The 13,182-nt window shown below is 40.0% G+C and overlaps 1 protein-coding gene and 1 pseudogene across 1 annotated transcript in view; one reads left to right on the forward strand and one right to left on the reverse strand.

The window, feature by feature from the left end:
- The window catches only part of EPSTI1 (epithelial stromal interaction 1), a 110,310-nt gene that overhangs the window by 56,033 nt on the left and 41,095 nt on the right, over positions 1-13,182 (forward strand). The window lies entirely within an intron of this gene.
- LOC117096310 lies at positions 7,003-8,045 on the reverse strand (annotated as a pseudogene).

Below are 13,182 nucleotides of genomic sequence, written 5' to 3' on the forward strand. Positions count from 1 at the left end.
CTATGATGAGGTATCTTAATCAATCCCATCTAGAAGGAAGGAAGACCAGAGTGAGACTCATGCTGTAATTGATAAAAAAGCAGCAGTCACTCATATTAGCCATAATTTTGGGATGTTTGGTCACTCTTGTAGTTTGTACAAGGTCCATGTATTTTTCTGTGTTCAGACATGTTATAGAGTGATCTTGTTTTTGTTATGAGCTATTATAGTCACAATGACCTCTTCTGATGTTGACATTATGTGACATTGATTACTTTCAACAGGAGAACACCAAGACCTAGCTGTGAGTGCCAGACCAGTTTTTTATTTTTAATTTTTATTTTTTATTATACTTTAATTTCTGAGATACATGTGAAGAATGTGCAGGTTTGTTACATAGGTATACACGTGCCATGGTGGTTTGCTGCACCCATCAATTCGTCATCAACATTAGGTATTTCTTCTAATGCTGTCCCTCCCCTAGCCCACCACCCCATTACAGGCCCTGGTGTGTGATATTCCCCTCCCTGTGTCCATGTGTTCTCATTGTTCAGCTCCCACTTATGAATGAGAACATGCGGTGTTTGGTTTTCTGTTCCTGTGTTAGTTTTCTGAGAATGATGGTTTCCAGCTTCATTCATGTCTCTGCAAAGGACATGAACTCATCCATTTTTTATATCTACATAGTATTCCATGGTATATATGTGCCACATTTTCTTTATCCAGACCAACATTGATGGGCATTTGGGTCGGTTCCAAGTGTTTGCTATTGTGAACAATGCTGCAATAAATATATGTGTGCATATGTCTTTATAGTAGAATGATTTATAATCCTTTGGGTATATACCCAGTAATGGGATTGCTGGGTCAAATGATATTTCTGTTTCTAGATCCTTGAGGAATCACCACACTGTCTTCTACAATGGTTGAACTAATTTACACTCCTACCAACAGTGTAAAAGTGTTCCTGTTTCTCCACATCCTCTCCAGTTACTGTTTTTTCCTGACTTTTTTTTTTTTTTTTGAGACAGAGTCTCGCTCGGTCACCCAGCCTGGAGTGCAGTGGCCGGATCTCAGCTCACTGCAAGCTCCGCCTCCTGGGTTCACGCCATTCTCCTGCCTCAGCCTCCCGAGTAGCTGGGATTACAGGCGCCCGCCACCTCGCCCGGCTAGTTTTTTGTATTTTTTAGTAGAGACGAGGTTTCACCGTGTTAGCCAGGATGGTCTCGATCTCCTGACCTCGTGATCCGCCCGTCTCGGCCTCCCGAAGTGCTGGGATTACAGGCTTGAGCCACCGCGCCCTGCCTTTTCCTGACTTTTTAATGATCACCATTCTAACTGGCATGAGATGGTATCTCATTGTGATTTTGATTTGCATTTCTCTAATGACCAATGATAGTGAGCTTTTATTCATAAACGCTCATTGTTTGTTTGTTGGCTGCATCATTGTTTGTTGGCTGCATAAATGTCTTCTTTTGAGAAGTGTCTGTTCGTATGCTTTGGCCACTTTTTGATGGAGTTGTTTTTTTCTTGTAAATTTGTTTAAATTCTTTGTAGATTCTGGTTATTAGCCCTTTGTCAGGTGGATAGATTGCAACAATTTTCTCCTGTTCTGTAGGTTGGCCAGGCCAGTTTTTGTCTTTCTCTGTATGCAATTAATAATTGGTAAAAAAAAAAAAAAAAAGTTGACTAGTTCCTTTTTACAAAATAGTTTCACTTGGTTTTCTTATCACTGGAACCTAGTACCATCCATGTTTTCCTTTTGGGAGGGCAGGGTATCTGGGGGTTAGACTGCTTGAGTTTAAATTACAACATTTTTCCTCATTAATAGAACATTATTTAACCTCTTGGGGCCTCGTTTCCTCACATATAGCCTGGGGTAGGGGGTAACAATAGCTGCTAACTCAGAAGAAGATTAATTGATATAATGCACATAAGAGATCTAGGATAGTGTTTGGAAAGAGATGCTGAATACAGTGTAACTCCAACAAGGACAGCAGAGGAAAAACTTAGGGAAAGTGAGCAGCCAACTTCAGTCTTGACCCCCAGTGATAGAGCCTGAGAACCTCTTCTTGATGCATAAGATTCACTAAGAAGGCCCTGGGGCCCAGAAAGTGCTCCTGGTAAACATGCTAATTAAATCAAAAGCTAGAAATGACTAAGTTCAGTGCAGAGGCATGTTGAAAACCAAGATAGGCCAAAAGCTAGACCTCTTGCACTTGTTAGCCAAGTTGTGAATGCAAAGGAAAAGTTCTCAAAGGAAATTAAAAATGCTACTCCAGTGAACATGTGAATGATAAGTAGGCAAAATAGCTGTATTGCTAATATGGAGAAAGTTCAAGTGGTCTGGATAGAACATCAGACCAGCCAAAACATTCTCTTAAGTCAAAGCCTAAGCTAGAGCAAGGCCCTAACACTCTTTAATTCTATGAAAGCTGAGAGAGATGAGGAAGCTGCAGAAGAAAAGTTAGAAACTAGCAGAGGTTGGTTCATGAGGTTTAAGGAAAAGCCTGCTCCATAATATAATATAAACATGCAATGTGAAGTAGAATGTGCTGACGTAGAAACTGCAAGATATCCAGAAGATCTAGTTAAGATCACTGATGAAGATGTGTATGCTAAACAACAGATTTTTTTTTTTTTTGGACAGAGTCTTGCTCTGTCTCCCAGGCTGGAGTGCAGTGGTGCCATCTCAGCTCACTGCAACCTCCGCCTCCCAGGTTCAAGTGATTCTCCTGCCTCAGCCTCCCGAGTTGCTGGGATTACAGGCACCCACCACCATGCCCGGCTAATTTCTTGTATTTTAGTAGAGAAGGGGTTTCACCATATTGGCCAGGCTTGTCTGGAACTCCTGACCTCAGGTGATCCGCTCACCTCAGCCTCCCAAAGTGCTGAGATTACAGGGGTTGAGCCACTGCATCCAGCCTAACAGCAGATTTTTAATATAGATGAAATGGCCTTCTATTGGAAGAAAATGCCATCTAGGACTTTCATAGGTAGAGAGGAGACATCAATACCTACTTCAAAGGACAGGCTAACTTTTGTTAGGGGCTAATGCAGATGGTGACTTTAAGTTGAAGCCAATGCTCATTTGCCATTCTGAAAATCCTAGGGCCCTTAAAAAACTATGCTAAATGGTGTGTATGCTCTATGAATGGAATAACAAAGCCTAAATGACAGCACCTCTGTTTACAACATGGTTTACTGAATATTTTAAGCCTGCTAATAAGACCTGCTCAGAAGAAAAGATTCCTTTCAAAATATTGCAGCTCACTGACAATGCACCTAATCACCCATGAAAACAACATTAATTTCCTTGTATATTTCCCAGGACTTTAAAGTTAGCATATCTAAACTTAAACTTTTGATACTTTTCTTCCCAAACCTTGTTCTAATACCTATTAGGATATTTGGCAGTATTTCTAAACCAAATATCAAAACCAAGAACCAAGGTTTGGGAAGAAGAATATCAAAAGTTCAAGGACAGACATGCTAAGTTTGAGATGCCTGGAAGATATACAAGGAGATTAATGTTTTCCTGCCTGCTAATGCAGTCTCCATTCTGCAGCCTATGGATCAAGAAGAAATTTGATGTTCACATCTTATTATTTAAGAAATTGATTTTTTTCAAGGCTATAGATGGCGATTCTTCTGATGGATCTGGGCAAACTAAATTGAAAACCTTCTAGAAGGGATTTACCATTCCAGATGCCATCAAGAACACTTGTGATTCACAGGAGGAGGTCAAAATATCAACATTAACAGGAATATGTTAGAGGTTGATCCCAGCCCTCATGAATGACATTGATGGACTCAAGACTTCAGTGGAGGAAGTCACTGCAGATGTGGAAATAGCAAGAGAACTAGAATTAGAAGTGGAGCCTGAAGATGTGACTGAATTCTTGCAATCTTAGGATCAAACATCAATGGATGGGGAGTTGCTTTTTATGGATGAGCAAAGAAAGGGATTTCTTGAGATGGGAACTACTCCTGATGAAGATGCTGTGAACATTGACTAAATGACTTAAAATTTAGAATATTGTATAAACCTAGCTGATAGAGTGGTGGCAGGGTCTAAGAGATTGACTTCCATTTTGAATGAAGTTCTGTTATGGGTAAAATGCTGTCAAACAGCATTGCATGCTACACACAAATCTTTCATGAAAGAAAGAGTCAATTGATGTGGCAAACTTCAATGTCTTATTTTAATAAATTGCCACAGCAACTCTGGCCTTTAGCAACTACCACCCTGATTAGTCAGCAGGTATCAACAAGAGCCTCTACCAGCAAAAATGTTACAACTCACCCAAGGCTCAGATGTTAGTATTTTTAGCAATAAAGTATTTTTAAATTAAGGTGTACATGTTTACAGACCTAATGCTATTGCACACCTAACAGACTACAATACAGTGTAACAAAAACATTTATGTGACTCAATTTATTGCAATATTTGATTTGCTTTATTGTAGTGGTCTGGAAGCAAACTCACAGTATGTCTGACATATGACTATACCTACATATTGTATGTAAGTTCAGTAGGACATATTGATATTGGGGATGAAGAAGAAGGAAGAATCAAGGATGACTCCCAAGTTTCTGACTTGAAGTATTGGAGGTGTAGTTATGCCGTGTACTGAGATGGGGGCTACTAGGTGAAAACCAAGGTTTGGGAAGAAAAAATCAAGAGTTTAAGTTAAGTTTAAGCTTATATATTTAGAAGAATATCAAGAGTTTAAGTTTGAGATGGCTTGGAGATATCAAATGGGCAGTTGTACACATGAATTTGGTCTCACTGAGCAGATGTGTGGGAAATATAAATTTAGGAATTATTAGCATGTAAATATAAAGCCATGAAAATGGATAAAGTCACTTAAGATGAAATTGCAGGTTTGAGAAGAGGACCCAGGACCAAATACAGAGGATCTCTATCGTGTAGAGTTCAGGTAGATACTAAAGGACATCTGAGAGGTTGGGTAAATCAAGAGTGTGATATCATGGAAAACAGGACAGACATGTTTCTGAAAGGAGAAATTAGTCAATTCTCCACCAGTGTTGAAAGGTCAAATGAGAGGAGGACCAGTGACGATGGCTGTGATCTTGACAGGAATGATTTGGGTATGATGATGGGGCTGAAGCTTGATTGAATTGGACTCATGAGTAAATGGAGATATGGGAATAGATTTGACATTTAGCAATAACTCTTGAATAATTTGAAAGTGAGAACAATGAAATGGGGCAGTAACTGGATGAGGCTGTGGAATCAAAAGTTTTCTGAAATGGGTCATGTTTGTATGCTGATAGAAATGATCCAGAAGAGGAGGGGAAAACTAGACACAAGGGAATGACAGAAGAAAAAAACTTGAGAAAGAATATATGAATAGGTTCCTGAGTATACATAACCAATGCTTAATGATTAGTCAGTGATTAAAAGGAGAGTACTTCCCCTATTATAATTGAGGAAGCACTCTTTACATTTTTGTTAAAGGAAGATAGGTATAGATATAGAAAGACTTAAAGATTTTGTGTTGGCAAGATGAAAGACTTATTTCTCTATTCTCAATGAAATACGAGAAGATTGTCAGCTGAGAACTGAGAACAAACAAAAGGTACAGGAGAAGAATTAATGAGTAGGCTGGGCATGGTGGCTCATGCCTGTAATCTCAGCACTTTGGGAGGCTGAGGCAGGTGGATCACTTGAGGTCAGGAGTTTGAGACCAACCTGAGCAAATGGTGAAACCCTGTCTCTACTAAAAATACAAAAAATTAGCCAGGTATGGTGGTAGGTGCCTGTAATCCCAGCTACTCAGGAGGCTAAGGCAGGAGAATCACTTGAACCCAGGAGGCGGAGGTTGCAGTGAGCCGAGATCATGCCATTACACTCCAGCCTGGGCAACAGGAGCAAAACTCCATCTCAAGAAAAAAAAAAAAAATTAAAAAAAAAAAAAAGAATTTATGAGTGAAATGGAGTAGTAGAATTCAGTAGGATGAAGCTAGAGTTAATGGACTTCATTTGAAGCCAGTCTACATCACCACTGCATCCTTCTTCATACCTCCCATCTCCAAACACCAGATATGTTATTTTTCCCAAGTTTGATTGATTGGTTTGTTTGTTTGTTTATTTATTCTGGTGCAGACTCAGAGAAGGCAGATGGTTGGCTTGATCGAAGTTTGAGATTTTTCCAGACATATATGATGGAAGCAGGGAGAAAAGGGAGAAAGGAATTTATAAGGGAAAGATTTAAAAATTGGACTATGGGCTCTAAGCTACACAAGAATTAAAATAGATGGGAACTGATGGTTAGAAAGAGGTGGGGAATCAGTGGTTTGGAAATCCCAGAAGACTGGAATGTTGTTATATTGATAGTACTTGAAAGAAGAACATGGACTGACAAAGTTGTATTCAGGAATGGAATTTATCAGATAGTTTGGAGAGAGGACATTTATTCATGACAACGATGACAAGGGTACGGCCCTGGCAGTGTGGCTGAGGTAGAGTGAAGAAGAGCTACCGGAGACCAAGAAATCAAGAAACACAGCTTGTGGTTGGGGAGAGCACATAGGATATCCATGTTAACAGTAGTCAAGATAAGGAGGAAGGCTGAAGGGTTTTTAAAAAATAAATAAATGCATACTATATTTAAAAGGCAGTAACACTCCTTCCATTCTTCTTTCTTCTTTCTCTCATAGTATGGAATGGTAGGTAGAAAGATCTCTCAGCCGAGCGCGGTGGCTCAAGCCTGTAATCCCAGCACTTTGGGAGGCCGAGACGGGCGGATCACGAGGTCAGGAGATCGAGACCATCCTGGCTAACACGGTGAAACCCCGTCTCTACTAAAAAATACAAAAAAACTAGCCGGGCGAGGTGGTGGGCGCCTGTAGTCCCAGCTACTCCGGAGGCTGAGGCAGGAGAATGGCGTAAACCCAGGAGGCGGAGCTTGCAGTGAGCTGAGATCCGGCCACTGCACTCCAGCCTGGGTGACAGAGCGAGACTCCGTTTCAAAAAAAAAAAGAAAGAAAGATCTCTCAAAGATTGCTCCAGAGCCCATGGGAGTGAATGTTCTGGTAGATTTAGGGCTTTCCTGATGGGGGCCAGGCCGTGAGGGGACAATGCTGGCATGGGACCCAGTCCCCTCTGTACTACTCATTAGCAGTCTGGTTGGTGGCAACCAGGTATAGAGCAAAGCACCCAGGAGGAAGCTCAGGACCATTACAACATCCTCCCCAACCACAACCCCAGCATGAAGACAATTGTTGGAAAGGTCTGGAACAGGTACTGAATAAGAAAAATCAAGTCCATAAACTGGAAGTGTCCAAGGTCATCAGTGTAAGTCTAGTGCAAATCCAACAATACCACCAAGTTGACCAGAAACGCATTGCTCACAATGGCCATGGCAGCAGCCGAGGCCATCAACATCAAGAGGTAGATGAGAAAGTATTAATAACTGGCGTTCCAAGCCCAGATGTAGTTGTTCACCCAAACCCAATGATGATCAAAACGGTGCACACACGGCAGTCAGTGCTTAGATCAAGCTGGTGTTCGTAAATCATAAGTAGAGCACCTCACCTCTTTAGAAACATCACTTCATTGAATTTATAAACTTGAAGAAATAATTCATTTGCTTTTTGTTATAATGCCAGAATCAGTTACACAAGTTAGGGTGGAAATAAACGGGTCTACAATCAGAAGCAGATAGGGCAGAAGAAGGTAATATGGAACTAGCTTTTGATGGTAGCCAAGTATTTCCCAGGTATATTCAGCATTCACCATCCCTTGCAAGACCAGGTGAAGGATAATGAAGGTATGGTTTCATGTATGGAAAAGGTAATGAAGCACTCTTTACGTGGCTTTCTGAACACGTTCTGGAATTATACAGGAAAATATCTGTGCTCCTGCCCTGACCAGGCATTTCAAATCATGGGTTTTCTAGCAAAAAACAGGTCATAACATAACCAACTAGCACCAAAGCCAGTAGAGCAGGAAGAGAACCAGGAAGTCCATGCTGGGGGGTGTTCCTCTTGTTTGGATAATTTTCAGCCAGCAGCTCTGGTGTTCCTCCTTCCAACATTCACAGAGAATTCAAAAAGCAGCTCCTCCTGGGCAGCAGTGTCTGCTTGACATGGCGAGTAGCACCCAAAGATGCAGAACATGCTTCCTTCAGGAGGCTGGGTCTGGCACCAGCCTTGACCAACTGCCAATTACGTGATGCCCACGCCTCCTGGGTGCACCAAAGACTGAAATCTTAAACAAATGAGAGATAGTTGACCAGAAGGTTGAAGGATGACAATGGCAAAGAGGATGGTATATTCTGTGTTGTGGGAACTATAGGAGCAAACATGTTTTGCAGGTGATGGGGGAAGTAATGGTCTGGAAGTAGATTGGGAGCAAACAGGATGTCTGCTTCACTTTCAGGCACCAAGGAATATGTATATGAGAAGTAAAATAGCTCCATATCCGGGGGTGGGGGAAGTACTGTTCTCAAGAGGTGGTCAGGTTTCAGACAATGTGGGGAAGTGAAGCCGACTCTTTTTTTTTAAACTTTTTATGTTGAAATAATTTCCAACTTAAAGATACAAAAAGAGTAGAAAAATAGTTTCCAATAAAACCTTCATCTGGCTAACATTAATATCTTATATAGCCATAGTACAATGATCAAAATCAGAAAATTAACATTGGTACAATACTATTAATATAAACTACAGACCTTAGTCACATTCCATCAGTTTCCCTCCAGTGCTCCTTTTCTATTTCAGGATCCAATTCAGGATCACATAAAACATCCAGTCATTATGATTCCTTAATTTCCTCCAATATGTGACAGTACCTCATTTTTTTCCCTTCTCTTTCATGACCTTAACACTTGCAGTGGGTACTGGATAATTACTTTGTAGAATGTCCCCCAATTTGGGTTTGTTTGATGTTTTCTCATGAATAGCTTGAAATTATAATTTCCAACAAGAAAATTACAGAAGTGATGCTGTGTCCTTCTCAGTGCATCACATCAGAGGGTACGTGATGGTCAGTATCCTTATCACTGGTGATATTTACTTGGATCATTTGGTAAGGTGCTCTCCACTGTTAAGTTATTGTTTTTCTCTTTGCAGTTGATGAATGTCTTGGGAGAGATACTTTAAGACTATATGATATCCTGTTATCTGCAAACTTTTGCCCAGTGATTTTAGCATTTGTAAATGGATCTTGCCAACATTTATTTTTACCTGGGTGTTTGCCTAATAGTCATTTTGTATTTGAGGGACACTTTCTGACATGAAGTTAAGAATCCTGAGTTGTTAACTCTTGGTTAAAGATAAAGAGATTTTTGCCCCCCGGAAAGGTTTGGAAGGCTAGAGGGAGATGTGGGGGCTTAAGTGGCAGACATACTGGGCAGTGTGGGATTGAGAGATTGAGTAGTATTGAATGATTGGTGAGACTGGGACACTCGGAGGTGACGGAGATAAATAGGAATGTGCAAGACAGGATAGGACTAGTACTTAAAGGAGGTTATCCTTGGTTCTGAATTGGCACTTTCATAAGGTTAACTTTTGGTGAATATATATAAATTTGTGTAGATCAGCTTGGCACTATTAAGCATGGTTTAATCATGCATAGGCTGAGTGCAGTGGCTCATGCTTGTAATCCCAATACTTTGGGAGGCTGAGGTGGGAGGATCACTTGAGGCCAGAAGTGATCAGCCTGCGCAACACAGCAAGACCCCACCTCTAAAAAAATATTAGCTGGGCATGGTGGTGTGCTCCTGTAGCCCAACTATTTGGGAGGTTGATGTAGGAGGATCACTTGAACCTAGGAGGTCAAGGCTGCTGTCCAGCCTGGGCAAAAGTGTGAGACCCTGTCTCAAAAAACAAAAACAAAAATTTGTATATCTATTTATGTGAACCTATATTAGAATAAAATTCTACTTCTAGGTTTATATCCTAGAAAAGTATTTATGTATTTGAACAAGATGTATATACCAGGATGCTCACTGGAAAAAACCATAAATATCCATCCATAAGAATGTTACATGTATTATACCCATATCATAAAATGCCAGTCAGCTGCCAAAAGAAATAAGATAGATATTTATAAATATGGAAAAATCTTGAAGATATGGTTAGATGACAAACATCTATTTTCAGAACAAAATATAGTATCCCACTTAAAGAAAAAAATCTGTTAGGGTAGGAAAAGCTGTAGTTAAAAAACGTAAACACCAAAATTTTGGTGACTTAAAGAACAAGAAGTTTATATCTTTCTTGTGGAATGATCCGGGGTGATGTTTGAGTCAGGTTAGCTTTTGCCCCCTGGCATTAAAAGCTTCAGGCAAAAGGTGACTCTACCATCTTTCGCAAATGCCTTGCAAGCTCACCATCATCAGTTAGAAGGAGGAAAGAGTATTAAGAATCCTGTGAGAGGTTATTGATGTGGATCACTTCAGCCTGGTCCATACATTTACTCACATTTCATTGACCAGAATGCAGATATATGCTCCTAGGTCACATCTAATTGTGTGGGAGCTGGGAAATGTAGTCTAGCTATATATCCAGGAAGCAGACAAACACATTTTAGAGAACAGCCAGCCTTTTCTGCCTTATCCTAATTAACTTCCCCCAAGGTAAATCACTGTTCATTTGTATGTAATTTTAAATAGATATTTATCAATTAATAGAAAATAATCAGGATACATACTTGACAATTCATGATGTCCTTTGGGGAAAGCAGTCAGGTTGACAGAGATGTTAAATAGGACCTTCACTTTTTTCTTTATATTTTTATCTAATTTCTATTCTATTTTCTGACTCATATTTATGTATTACTTGTGCAACTAAAAATTAAATTATTAAATACCAGATAAATGAAGGGAAAGAATTCCTTAAAGTTTATGTAATAAGTTGATTACTTTGATTAAGTACAAAGTTCTCCCAGCATTACTACTCACTTTCATGTTTTGTTTTGTAAATCTTGTTCTTGTGATCTCTTAAACCGGTTTTGTGTATCCCAATGGATTTTCTCTCACTCTCTTACTTACATAGGCTCTGTGAGTGCTTGTAGGTGTGTGAATGTCATTTGCTCATACCCAGTTATGTGAAACTGACTCGAGCAAAATAATACTTCTTTAGATTGTCCTATAACCCATATTGCTAAGCCCATGGCAGAGACTCAGGAAATATTTGTTGCCTGCATGAATACATGCATGCCTGTACGAATGATTACTTACCTAAACCTCATGGCGGCAAAGTTCAGGTTTGTGAAGCTATTGCAAAGTACATGTAGAATGCATTATTAGATTGTACAGTTCCTAAGACACACTGAGGTTTTATTTCCAAGTGTGTTATATAACATGAATTATTCATAAGTCAGAATCATGTAGACTTAAGATAATTATGCACATTGAATATCCATCTGTACTACTGTAGTAGTTCTTACCATCACCAGGGGTGCTTTTAAGAAATGCAGATTCCCGGATCCCACTCCAGACGTGCTGAATTAGAGTCAAGGGCTTAAGTCCAGTAATGTCTAGGAAGCACCACAGGTGATTCTCATGTAGCCAGCGCCACACTGGTCTTCCCACTGGCATTCTGGAAACTATTGTTCTATGAAATCTGGAATGAGATCTGCCAAGTCTCCCTAGTAAACACCACCATAGTTTGTGTGGTTTTTTTTCCCTTTTTATTTGAGAAACATTTCAAACACACAGAAAATATGTATCAACCACTAAGGCCATATTGTTAAGATATTGCTTATATTTGGTTAATTAAAAAAATAAATATTACAGAGACAGCTATCCCTCCACCCTCATCCTTTCCTTCTCTGTCTTTCCCTAGCAATAACCACTGTCCTGGTATGTAACATTTGTCAATGTGCTTTAACCAAAAACTACCAGGAACATACCTGTAGTTGAGTAAGTTGGGTTTATTACCCATTGCAGCAAAGGAAAATGCATACCATAGGGAATGCTGAGTTATCTCAGTGAGAAAGTGTTAGAAAGACCCTACTACAGGATTTGTGTTTTGGTTGGGTAATTTTGGGGGGGTCTACAGAGGCAGGGAGTTGTTCTGGACTGGGCACCATCAGAATGTGGAGACAATTTTATGATTGGGTGTCTCAATAAATCTTACCTATGGGAAGGACCTAGAGTGACTATGAAGCTGTAATTAGTGAAGAAGTAGCAGTCATTCACTTAGAGGAGATGATGTTTGGTACTTTGTGGATTGCATGATGACCTTGTGTGAAGTGGATATTCTGTGTGACTATTTACATCCAACAGTGGAACAAGGCTTAACTTCAGTGTCGGATCAGATCAGTTTATAATAACACTGAGATTTAGACGTGAGCATCAGATCAATTCCTAGATGCCAGGAGCTGCTCTTCTCACTTGGCAAGTGCTTCTAATTTTACTACCTATAAGTGAATCTGCAAAAAGCATAGACTGCCTTTTAAAATATCATTGTATCATGATTTGAAAGGCAGCCTCCTCCACTCATGTATTTAGGAACCAAAACTGATAGAGACTCCACCACCTTCAATGCACAACTTCCAACATTTCCTTGAGGGCTGTCTCTGTTCCAGCCAGGAGAATAACGTATGGAGGCACATGCATGGGAATTTTCTAATAAGTTAGTACTGGATGTGGCATTCATCACTTCTCACATTCCAATGGTCAAGACTCAATCATATAGCCAACCTTAGCTGCAAGGGAGGCTAGGAAATGTAGCTAAGTTGTGTGGCCAGAAGAGGAGAATGTAAATTTTCATGACCATTTAGCAGTCTCTGCTACAACTGTATTCTGTTGAGGCAAGATTTTGTTGAAGAGACCTTTGAGGATGTGCCATAGAAATCAACGTAAGAATGAGCAGGAAGGAGCCTTAAAAATCCTAAGTTCGACATGAGTAAATTTTATTTTGTTCTATGGAGAATAGAGGAAGAAATCTTTTATGCTTGTATCAGAGTGACAAAGTGGAAGAGGACCACCCCTCTCCAACAGGCTGCAGAGTCACAGTAGTTCTAATACGAAGAAACCCGAAGAGCAAAGTGAAAATAGTGCGAGAGTCCAGGGTTCTTAGTCCAGTTGGACTTCCCACAAGGATGGTTTTCCTTTGTTTGCCCCTCAAACAGGTTCTACATCTTTTGTTAAATATAACCACAGTTACCTACAGGGATCCCACTTCAGTTCAGCCAATATATGGGAATTTTATTATATACCGCGG

The sequence above is a fragment of the Trachypithecus francoisi genome, unplaced genomic scaffold (genome assembly GCF_009764315.1).
Source record: "Trachypithecus francoisi isolate TF-2019V2 unplaced genomic scaffold, Tfra_2.0 Contig01461, whole genome shotgun sequence".
In the NCBI taxonomy this organism is placed as follows: Eukaryota; Metazoa; Chordata; class Mammalia; order Primates; family Cercopithecidae; genus Trachypithecus; species Trachypithecus francoisi.